Source organism: Temnothorax americanus, unplaced genomic scaffold (assembly GCF_048541705.1).
Source record: "Temnothorax americanus isolate GAGA-0224 unplaced genomic scaffold, ASM4854170v1 Scaffold21, whole genome shotgun sequence".
Lineage (NCBI taxonomy): Eukaryota > Metazoa > Arthropoda > Insecta > Hymenoptera > Formicidae > Temnothorax > Temnothorax americanus.
In genome coordinates, this window is record NW_027509349.1 from 2,695,937 (window position 1) to 2,706,523 (window position 10,587).

General features: G+C 32.0%; 1 long non-coding RNA gene across 1 annotated transcript in view; it reads left to right on the forward strand.

Moving 5' to 3' along the window:
- The window catches only part of LOC143897771 (uncharacterized), a 34,480-nt gene extending 24,455 nt beyond the window's left edge, over nucleotides 1-10,025 (forward strand). Inside the window, exons 3-4 of the long non-coding RNA XR_013256998.1 lie at nucleotides 5,130-5,392; nucleotides 9,764-10,025. This is a non-coding gene — a long non-coding RNA (uncharacterized LOC143897771). The remainder of the gene's footprint in view (nucleotides 1-5,129; nucleotides 5,393-9,763) is intronic.
- The last annotated feature ends 562 nt before the right edge of the window (nucleotides 10,026-10,587 follow it).

Here is a 10,587-nt window from a genome sequence, read left to right on the forward strand (position 1 = left end):
TCAATATTATATTAAAGCGCACACGGAACATTCGCTCTGAACTCGGTCGGCAATTTTGCATAAAGACGAGCGATATTTCTTGTTAATACATATTGACGATATTATATTTGGTGATATAAATGTAGGAAGATAATTAATATGAGAGAAATTGAAACAGATTTTGATATAAAATGCACAACCATGACATCCACACGATGGCAAAATTAATAATATAAGTAATGTACAAAGGCTTAATAATTAAAAGAATTTTTAAAAAATAATATTTTATTTTAAAAACTTTATCTAAAGACTACCTATTAATGTAAAAGCTTCAGGAACTTTTGTCTCTTTTAAATCTTAATTTTAAATTGCTTTGTCAACGTAGAGTCCTTCGCAATTTAAACTTAGATTAATTACACATGTTGCAGAAATCTTATTAATTAATTTTATTAGTTACAATTTTATACAATTAATGATACAAACTTTTGATTTTACTTACATAAAATTTATTTAATCAATTCTATGGAAATCTATTTTTTTTCGAATTTTAATCTAAAATGTTTAATTAATGAAACATTTTCAATAATAACTAAATATTAACAACGTAATATATAATTTCGATTCAGGAAAAAATACGGTGATGGTCCTCGGCACCAACCTTGTTATTTGATTAAATAAAATGAATTAATTTCGTGGGAAACTATGGTATCGACAATTGACGTATTGTAATAACGTATTTTGCGGTACAATACAATGTTCTCATCACTATATTTCACAATTTAACTTCACCAGTATCGTATTCATTGTGTCTTTTTTAAGTTTCTTCCTAATTAGAATTAACCTTGAATAGTTAAATAAAGAACGAAATAAACTAGATATCAGTGTTGCTTGGTTCCGTATAGACATCGAGGACTCATCGTGTTTAAGTTATAGTCCAAATATAACCAGTTCCACTGGCATTATTACTAGGAATGTAAGAAAAATGACATTATAGAAAAAAGTATTCTTCATATGGCTAATTCAACAGCAAAGAAGAAAAGGACATGCATATGCAAAGCTTATTTATCTCGAGTTCGCCAATTTGACGTAATTTTTAAGGCGAATTAAATTAAATTAAAGTTTGATGTTTCAAACGACAAATGCTTATTTAAATAATATATTATAAAGAAATTTGAACATTTTTTAAACATTTTTACTAATTATTAATAATTACAAGTAATTATTAAAACGTTTTAAGTTGTATTTATAATTAAAAAAAGTTTTGATTTCACTTGCTTAGTTCCCAGAAAATGAAAACGTAACGCAAGAAAATTTAATTGAATAATCGACAAACTAACTATTGCCTATGAAAATTTATTCGAAACATTTTTTATGTTGACACTAGCGACATTGTTATCGTGTATTTAGAATCAAAATTTTTATTAATAAAGGATCTTGAATATGATACAAAATTGTTGAAATTAATGTTAATCAAATATGCTGAAAAAAATGTGATTATAGAAAAAATTTGCATTAACTTGAAATTAATATAGCATAATAGCATATGAAAAGTTTTTCTAGAAAACTTATTTCAAAGCTATGTTTATTACAGGCAATGGAAACGTTTCATCTTAATATGCCTTCAATAAAAGTAATAAAATTTGATAATACAAAAAATATATTCATCGACAGAATGAATCCATTATTATTACGTTCAATTCAAAATAAATACTGTATTTATTTTCTTTGTAAAATTTTCGAGTTTGATACATATTAAATTTTTGTGACAAGTATTCACTTAAAAATCGACATCTACTCGAATTCCAATTCTAACGATAGATTCTAACGAAAGACAAAATCAACTGAAAATTTACTAAATTAAAGCACGATGGAAACTTTTTAGCGAGGTTTTCCTCCTTTCAAAATGAGTCTCTTCAGAAAGAATGCTGCGACGCCGGTTTCGGTGCGATGTTGTCAAACTTTATCGGGCTGTCGGGACTGGGCCAAGATGGAATTTCACGTTTCATGGCTCTATTTTATAAGATGCGGCACGTGTGTCGAACCAAGGCTCCTCTCGTTGGAGGCTCGACTCGCTTGCTATGCTAAACACATTGGCCTCAGCAGGATTCCTTTACGACGAACAGCGTCTTTCCTAGCTACGCGTTCTTTGAGATTCCCTCGTAAACTTTCCTACTACGAGACGTCAATCGATACTGAGATATATCGGACTTTTCCTCGAGACGAGAATCCTGAGTAGGAAGTAATGTTATAGCAATGATATTTCTCAAACGTGCAACGCAAAATATTACCGCGTTTAAAAAGGAGATCGTATAACGTATCATAAAACCGTAAAATGTCACAGCACGAAATATCGCTTATGACTATAAAGATAAGAATTTCCTTTATATTAAATCTATCAATGCATAGCCTTTATCTGTTAATTTAAAAAATGCAAAAACCGATTCTCTGATTCAATCTTGCCATTTTTATCTGTTAAAATTGAAATTCGAACGTTGATTGCGGACGAACGATATAAATTGGCATTTCTGTGATGCAATTTCACGGTCTAGCTAAATAGATTACAGTTCGATAGAGCTTTATCCTGGATAAATTTCGTGCAGAGCTTTGCTCCCTAAATACTAGCAAATTATCGTTTTGATAAATAACGCTAATGACCGCGATCGAACACGAGCGACAATCGCAATGTAAGCTGTATGTAAAAAATAATGTATGGAAAATTTATGCAAATACTTTCGATTGCTTATAATATTTTTAGTAATCGTAATCTGTGTGTCTAGAATTTTATTATAATTAACAAGTTCAATTTGCAATTAAACAAAATAAATTAAACAAAATAAATAGCAAAATAAATTTTTATTTGCTCGTAAATCGTAAAAAATTCTTGAACTTTAAGAAAAAGCTTTATCGAGGACGTAATTTCTCATTAAAAATCCACATTCCGATTCGTCATCCCATTGTAGCTAATTAGTTTCGTTAATGACGTATTTAAATACATGACATCACACGCTGTGAGATATACGTCTCTGATTTCTTTCGTAAGGAGAAATTATTTGAATTTCATTATTCTAGTTCCTTAAAGAAGTTGCGTAGTTGGCTCTTCTTTGGAGGCTCGTCTCTGATGGTTGCTATATGCTGACCACGTTGACTGACCCCAAAAAGACTAATTATTGACCAAGTAATAAGAGAATGTATTAAAAATATTCTTATCTAATTCTTTAAATTATGAATTTTTCGCACTTTATTCGCAAAACATAAAAATTAAAAAAACTTTTATTTCTGTCACAGTAGTATTCTACAATGGTTTATGATTTCCGCATTATTCAATAAGTTCCTTTGTGTCATCATGTAGCTCTCAAAATACGAATAGCGTTCGAGCTTGGCGAGCTGATCTCCGAGAGTAAAATAACGTCGTGTCGATTTGCGAGTAGGTCTTGAAAAGTTCGCTCGCCGAGAGCTGCGATTCATTCTCCGTTATAGGTACTCTTTAGGAATATGTCCATTTGCGAGAATCAATCTCGAGAGCTACTCTCGAGAGTTTTACTCGCAGGTGGACACGCACCATTAAAGTTATTCTAACATAAACAAAAGTTAAAGTAAAGTTTGTGGTAAACCTCGTAAACTTTGACATGCAAAATAATTAAATTTACTAAAATTAAATGTTTTTATTACACATAATTCAAGCTAAACTAATTAATATTATCTAAGGCGTAAGACGCTACGGCAAATGCCTATGCAATACGTGTGCCATCTACTGTTACTACGTTTACGCGAGCGCGTTACTTCTGTAGTAACTTACGATAATTCACTCGTTTACGCGGAGTAAATTATTGTAAGTTACTATAAAATCCCGTTTACGCGAAGGAATTATCGTAAGTTTAGTATGGGCTGATTACGCCATTTCGCGTAGGCACGTATGCGCGCGTTGTCGCACCTTGCCTCGCGATAACGCGCGGCCACGCGCGGCAGCGCAACCACGCGTCAAAACTGCCTCGGGCTTCGGGTGAACAGATTATATTGAAGAAAGCTATATCTGAAATAGTTTACAATTGTTTTTCTACAACAGCATTTTGCTCGATCATAACAAAACAACTTTAAAAGATACAATTTTTATCGAGAACATATCTGCTATATGTTTTTTATTTTCTATTACGTTTTTATTAATTTAACATGGACTTTTTAGTCCTACATTGTCCTACAACCTTACCTTTAGCCCCTGTCGTAGCCAACTTACATCATGATATATGTCAATTTGCCCCACTATCGGGGCAAGCTGGCTACAATGCCAGCATGTTCGTATTTCACTTATTACAAAGAAACTATACAGTATACAGGATCGTTTCGGGCATGAAAATGTATAGAGAAAGGTTCTCTCTATCATATTAGCACTGTTTAATCATGATAATTAGTTGTTTAAAAACTCAAATGCCGAAATTGTGAAAACGGTGCCAACGAACTCCGGTCTCCCCTATATGTATATGTATATAGTTACAGATCTAACACGCAAATTCTACGCGATATCATTGACGATTGCTCATAACTCAAAAACTATAGCAGCCTCAAAATTTTGTTATTAGGATTTTTAACTATAATTTTACCTTTAGAATACACTGTATTAAAGTATTGTGAGACGCTCTGTATATTTTTTCGTTATTTATTGTATTAATTTATTTGCCGTTGCGCTAGTAAACTGCGACTATATATACATACATATATACGTACATATATGTAAATATTAAAGTAAATTATGTGATACATTGACTTCTTATATTTAAATGAATCCGGTAAAGCTAATACGTTATAATTGCTTACCGCTTACGTCTCACTGCTTAAGTTTTTTTATGTCCCAGGGTCCTAATAGCGAGACCCCATGCTCAAAATTTGCGCTGACAACATTTTTTTGTATGTTATATTTTTTAAATTATGTTATACATATATATGTACATGAATTATTTATTACATAGAAATACATATTTGGCATATATTTAGATACGCATATACTTTCTTTAACTTCAAATATGAATGTTGGCTGAAGCAAGTCGTTCAACAAAGAGAATTAGGATAAATATAATGTCAAAGTTATGATTCACATATTGCAGAAAAAGATCTGAACTTTAACACATCTTGTTGATACAACATCTTTTTTTTTTCAGTGTGCAGATATTTACCACGGTAACGAGAAATCCTCTATAAGGAAGCAAAAGTACACAAGCAAAAATGCAACTTACGTATATTCTCTACATCTGTACGACCTTAGCTGCGTATGTTTCTGTACATACTCAGGAACTTAATAGTGCTCGTACATTGCCTGCTTATGCCATTGCTTCCAAGGCAGATGTTTTGAAGTCAACATGTGGAAAGGAGTTGAAAGATTTCCGAGACGCTGTCGATCAACGAATACTGTGGAGCTTGAAAGGTACGTAAAATTATAACTGAATTGCTATTAACTCCATTTACTCCAGAAAGCAATTAAAAAAACAACTACTTATCTTTAGCTTGTATTGCATTTTACAATTTTTGAATTCTATTTAAATTAAATATATTGCATAATATCTTTTAATCTTTTAATCTTAAATTAATAATAGTATTTACGAAAATATTAGTGTAATAAATAAAGAGATTGCATTTGTGTTTATCATATTGCATATTTATGTATCAAGACGATACAGAGCGGTACGGCGGGTTGCCCATTCGAGCAGGCGCGCATGGTCGTTCACAATTGCGTTGACTTCGGTGCATCACCTATAATCACTCGCATATCTTTTTTACAATAAAATGAACTTTGTAGCATCCGAAGCCGCAATACAATTGTGACGGATTTGCGTAGCAGTAACATTAAAACAGAAATTGAGATGACAATACAGGTTATAAAATAAATTTTATTAAGAAAACGAAAGACATTTTCTCTCTTACGAAAAAAACTCGTACCATATATATAGTCCATCATAATCATTATAGTATATTATAATTATATTACTTAAATTATTTTTTGCACACAATGTTTATGCACAGGACAAAAGTCAGCAATTAGCATATGTGTGCAAATTTAAATTATAAGTCGGCCAATAAATTTAATTCAATGTAAGTGTAAATAATGGCAGAAATCACTATTAACAAATCTTACAATATTTATTTTGTTACATTAATAAATAATTTATCATTAAATTAATAATTAATTTAATATATCAATACTAATAAGCATTATATATATCTTTATATATAAATGATGCTGGTGCATCTTAAAAATCTTAATCTTAATTTCATAAACAAGAGGTTTATTAGTATAAAATATACATTTTAAATATGATGCTAATGAATGGTTTATATAAGGCAAATTATCATAATATTTAATGAATACTTTTCAGTAATAAATTCCTTGTAGATTTATGTGAGATTCAGTAGTATTATTTACATAAAGATGCTTATTAGCATCAGTATATTGAATTAATTATTAATGTTAATGATGAAATATTAATATTTTGAAATAAATGTTGTTAGACTTAAGATCCGCTGATAATCGTTTTTATCGTTATAAATAACGATGGAAACGGTTATCAACGGATCTCGTGCCTAATAACACTTATTTCAGATTATTAATATATAGATATATTAGGGAGAAGAAGAGAAGGGATGATAGGCCTCTCCGGCAGTTCTTTCGCACCCCCGACACTCCACTAACCGAATTTTATTGTTGGGCGCCAGACGCGTGAATTCGCGTCCGCGAAATCGCGAGAAACTAAAGAGAGAGACGCAAGGCGAAATAAGTCGGTGTGCGAGGAATCGGCTAGCTCGACCTAATAACAGAACGCGCCCTCAGAAAAGATTTTTAATAACGAGACAAAAAATATTCTTGACTTGTTTAATCTTATCACAACCTGAAGTAGTATAAAAATAAAACAATATTGAGATTAAAAATCAATAATTCCTATTTTCTTCTATTATAAAAAAAAAAGATTGTTTTTTTAGTTTTTTTCAATTTTTTCTACCCCTCCCCTCCCTATGCCATATATAATTCTTTAAGATTTGGTTGATTAGTTTTTTAGTTATATAAAAAACACAGTGCAGTGTTAAATGTTAATCTCCTTTTAAGAAGGTATGAAATCGATGTTTGAACTTTGCGAAGCTGACCGAGTGTCGAGCGTTTATTTTATAAATGACTGTATAAGTTACTGATTTTATTTAACAGTAGTACTTCATGGATGACTAAGAAATCTATTATGATTTTACAAACGTCGGTTAACTTAAAAAAAAAACCTTAGTTTACTCACTATTCATCTCTTTCTAAGGAGGACAGTTAGAACATCTCAAGTCTCAATAATTGAGACTTCAAAAAATGATGTTTTAAAATAATAAAATTTCGCTTTTTCTGATTAATGAAAGCCGAAATAGCCGCATTGTTTTCCGAAAGTTATTCTACAATAAATGTTCCTTTTCATTTGTTAGCTGACTGAGTTAATTGTTAATTGATTTGCGTGTCACCCCGCCGAACATCGCGTTGCCCTTAATCAACCCCGCCACCCTCAGAAAAGATTTCTAGATACAACGCTATTACTCTTAAATCTATCATAAAATAGGATTGAAATAGGGCCAATTATATTTAGTATTGAAACAATATTTTAATCTTAAATAGGAAATTTCTTAAGTTTAGAATAAAATATTCTTGATACTATCCCTCTAACTTTCTCAGAAAGATGCAGATAGAACTTTGTGACAATCCTATAATATTCTTGATTCAATAATAGACAAATCTGAAAAAAATCTTATTCTATTCTTGCAAAAAAAGAATTTGTAGATTGTTAGGAATCTATTATATTATATATATGGTACGAGTTTTTTTCGTAAGAGAGAAAATGTCTTTCGTTTTCTTAATAAAATTTATTTCATATACCTGTATTGTCATTTCGACTTCTGTTTTAATGTTACTGCTACGCAAATCCGTCATAATTGTATTGCAACTTCGGGCGCTACAAAGTCCATGTTATTACAAGATATGCGAGTGATTATAGGTGATGCACCGAAGTCAACGCAATTGTGAACGACCATGCGCGCCTGCTCGAATGGGCAACCCGCCGTACCGCTCTGTATCGTCTTGATACACTGTATCATTTAAACCGAATATATGTATATATAATATGTCGTAAGTAAGTTATTATTTTAGGAAAATAACTTTTGACCAGACAAATGCCATCTGCTTAGTCAAATGGTTTTTGCCCATCTATTTTTGTGTATAAATGCTACTTTCCTAGGCAAATGCTATTTAACTGAGCAGCTGTTAGGCGAATGATATTTAGCGATACTGCATTGATGCATTTTAAATAAGTACACATATCAGCAAATTACTTCTCTTAGTATTGTCACAAATTGTTATATTTCTCAATTACACATTTGTTAATAACTTTTTAATAAATAACAAGCGACGGCTAGAACCATATTTACGCTAAAACATAAAATTGTATAACATATATCTACTTTTCAATACACCAACTAGTTAGTTGGTTAGCTTAGTAGCCCAAGTGAAGTTTCACAATCGACGCAATGTCAAATCGATGTTGATTTTGGGAGTTCAGGCTACATGGTCCAATATGGACTTTGCATATAGATCTTTGATCGCGAATAAAGCTAAATCTAATCAAATCTTAAGTACTATATATGAAATAGGGGTAGAAAAGAATGAAGAATATAATAGAATTAGCGCGATATCTCAAATTTTTCGCAAGTTATAGCTAATATAGCTATCAGACATTTCTCAAAAAATTCAAAATTTTATAAAAAATGAACCCCTTCACCGATTATCGCCTAATTAAATACCAACTTTTATTTATAATAATAACACTCTGCATTAAAAAAAAATTGAGTCCGATATCTAAACACACACATTTTGTAAAAATGTAATTTTAGAACATTCTGAACACATTGGTACAGAAAACTAAGAAAAAATTTGTTTACGAAAATAGCTTCCTGTAATGAGAAAGCAACAATGCGTGATTAATTAATTATAAGTAAAAATTAGTCATTTATTGCTTTTGCATAAGTAGTAACTGTTGGAGTTCGGCAGGGGTGGGTGCGCGTGAAAAGAGTGAACTATTCTGTTTGCTTTTAATATAGAACACTGTATTTGACAGCACAGATAGGATCGAATATAGATTGCGAATCTTACAAATTGTTTGAAGTAGTTACGTTCACGGGGATCGCTTTCGCTCTGAAAAAGTCTCGCGTGTTGTGCGTGCTCGCTTCGTGTGCGGTCTTGTGTAGATGAGCTCCTCGTGGCCCCCGGTGCACTCTTAAGCATGTGTCGCCAAAAATTGGAGGTACATGTTAAAATAAAGTCCCTACGTAATTACGAGGGACATAAGTACCTTCAAAAATAGAAGGGAAGATAATACCTCAAAGTTAGGAAGTACGTTATGCGCAACGAATATTTACCCGACAAAAAAATTATTTATTTCGAAATTTTATTATTATTTTTTAACTAATATAAATTTGTTTCTTAAGATGCAGTCTATAATTATAAATATTTTCTCGTATTTGAAAAATCACTTTTACCTTGGTGGGATTCGAACTCGGGACCTCTGTAGCGAGATTCTCTAACTTCTTAGCGACAAACATCGGTATCGTTAATTACCGACAGTTGTCGCTTGCGCGACCGACGACCGTGATTGTAGGTGATTCTGTAAGATGGCCTTAACGATTCTAATCGATGCAAATATCGTTACAGACGTATCGAAATAATTCGATAACTGTACAACGTTGCCAGATTTTAAGCAGTTAAAATGTAGTAATTTTCTAGGGGATTTATGACCGTGAGCAAAGAAACGATCTTGTTTATTCGAATAAGGCTGCCGACGAGGCGGAAACGTATATTTGTCGCAATCGTGGACGTAAAATAAGGTAGAGAAAAGCATAATTCGCGAAAGATATTGTACAATAGCCTTTTACGCGTTTTATGTTTTTCTCTGCTTTACTTTATGTCCACGCGAGTACGATAAAAACGTCGTTTCTGTCCCTCGCCTAACCGCAATCATTATTTTGGAAAATGTCGCAAACGTATAAGTATGTATTATAATTAATATAGATATAAAATATATAAGACATAAATATATAAGATCTAAATATATAAGATATAAATATAAAATAGGAAAAAAACAAGAACTTCAAGAGCATCGCAGGTGCAACTGACGAAAATGGTGGATTATTTTTACTTGCACAAGGGTCTCGCGGAAGGAAAATTTCATGCTCTACATGGAAAAGAGAAGCTCAAAAAAAAAGTGAAAGAACCCAAAATTCGTCAACTAATTCGTTTGTATGTTTACACCCGCGTGTTTTTATTGGGCCATATACAACCAAAAATTTCTGTTGTTTTAACCAAATTTTTGGTTTCCACAACCAAACACTTTTCTGCGGCGAATGCTCGAACTTAGAGTATAGCGGAACGTAGGAAATCGAATAAGGTTAGGAGAGAGTCTGAAAATTACGTCTAGTCAAGACCGAAGTTAAAACTTATCTACTTTCCGCGGCGTTTTTCCGCCCTATTTATACCCGAAAAAGACCGGAATCTCCCGCGCGAGATTCCCGCCTTTTTCCTACGCGTCTTAAGGGGGGAGGTATTCTAGA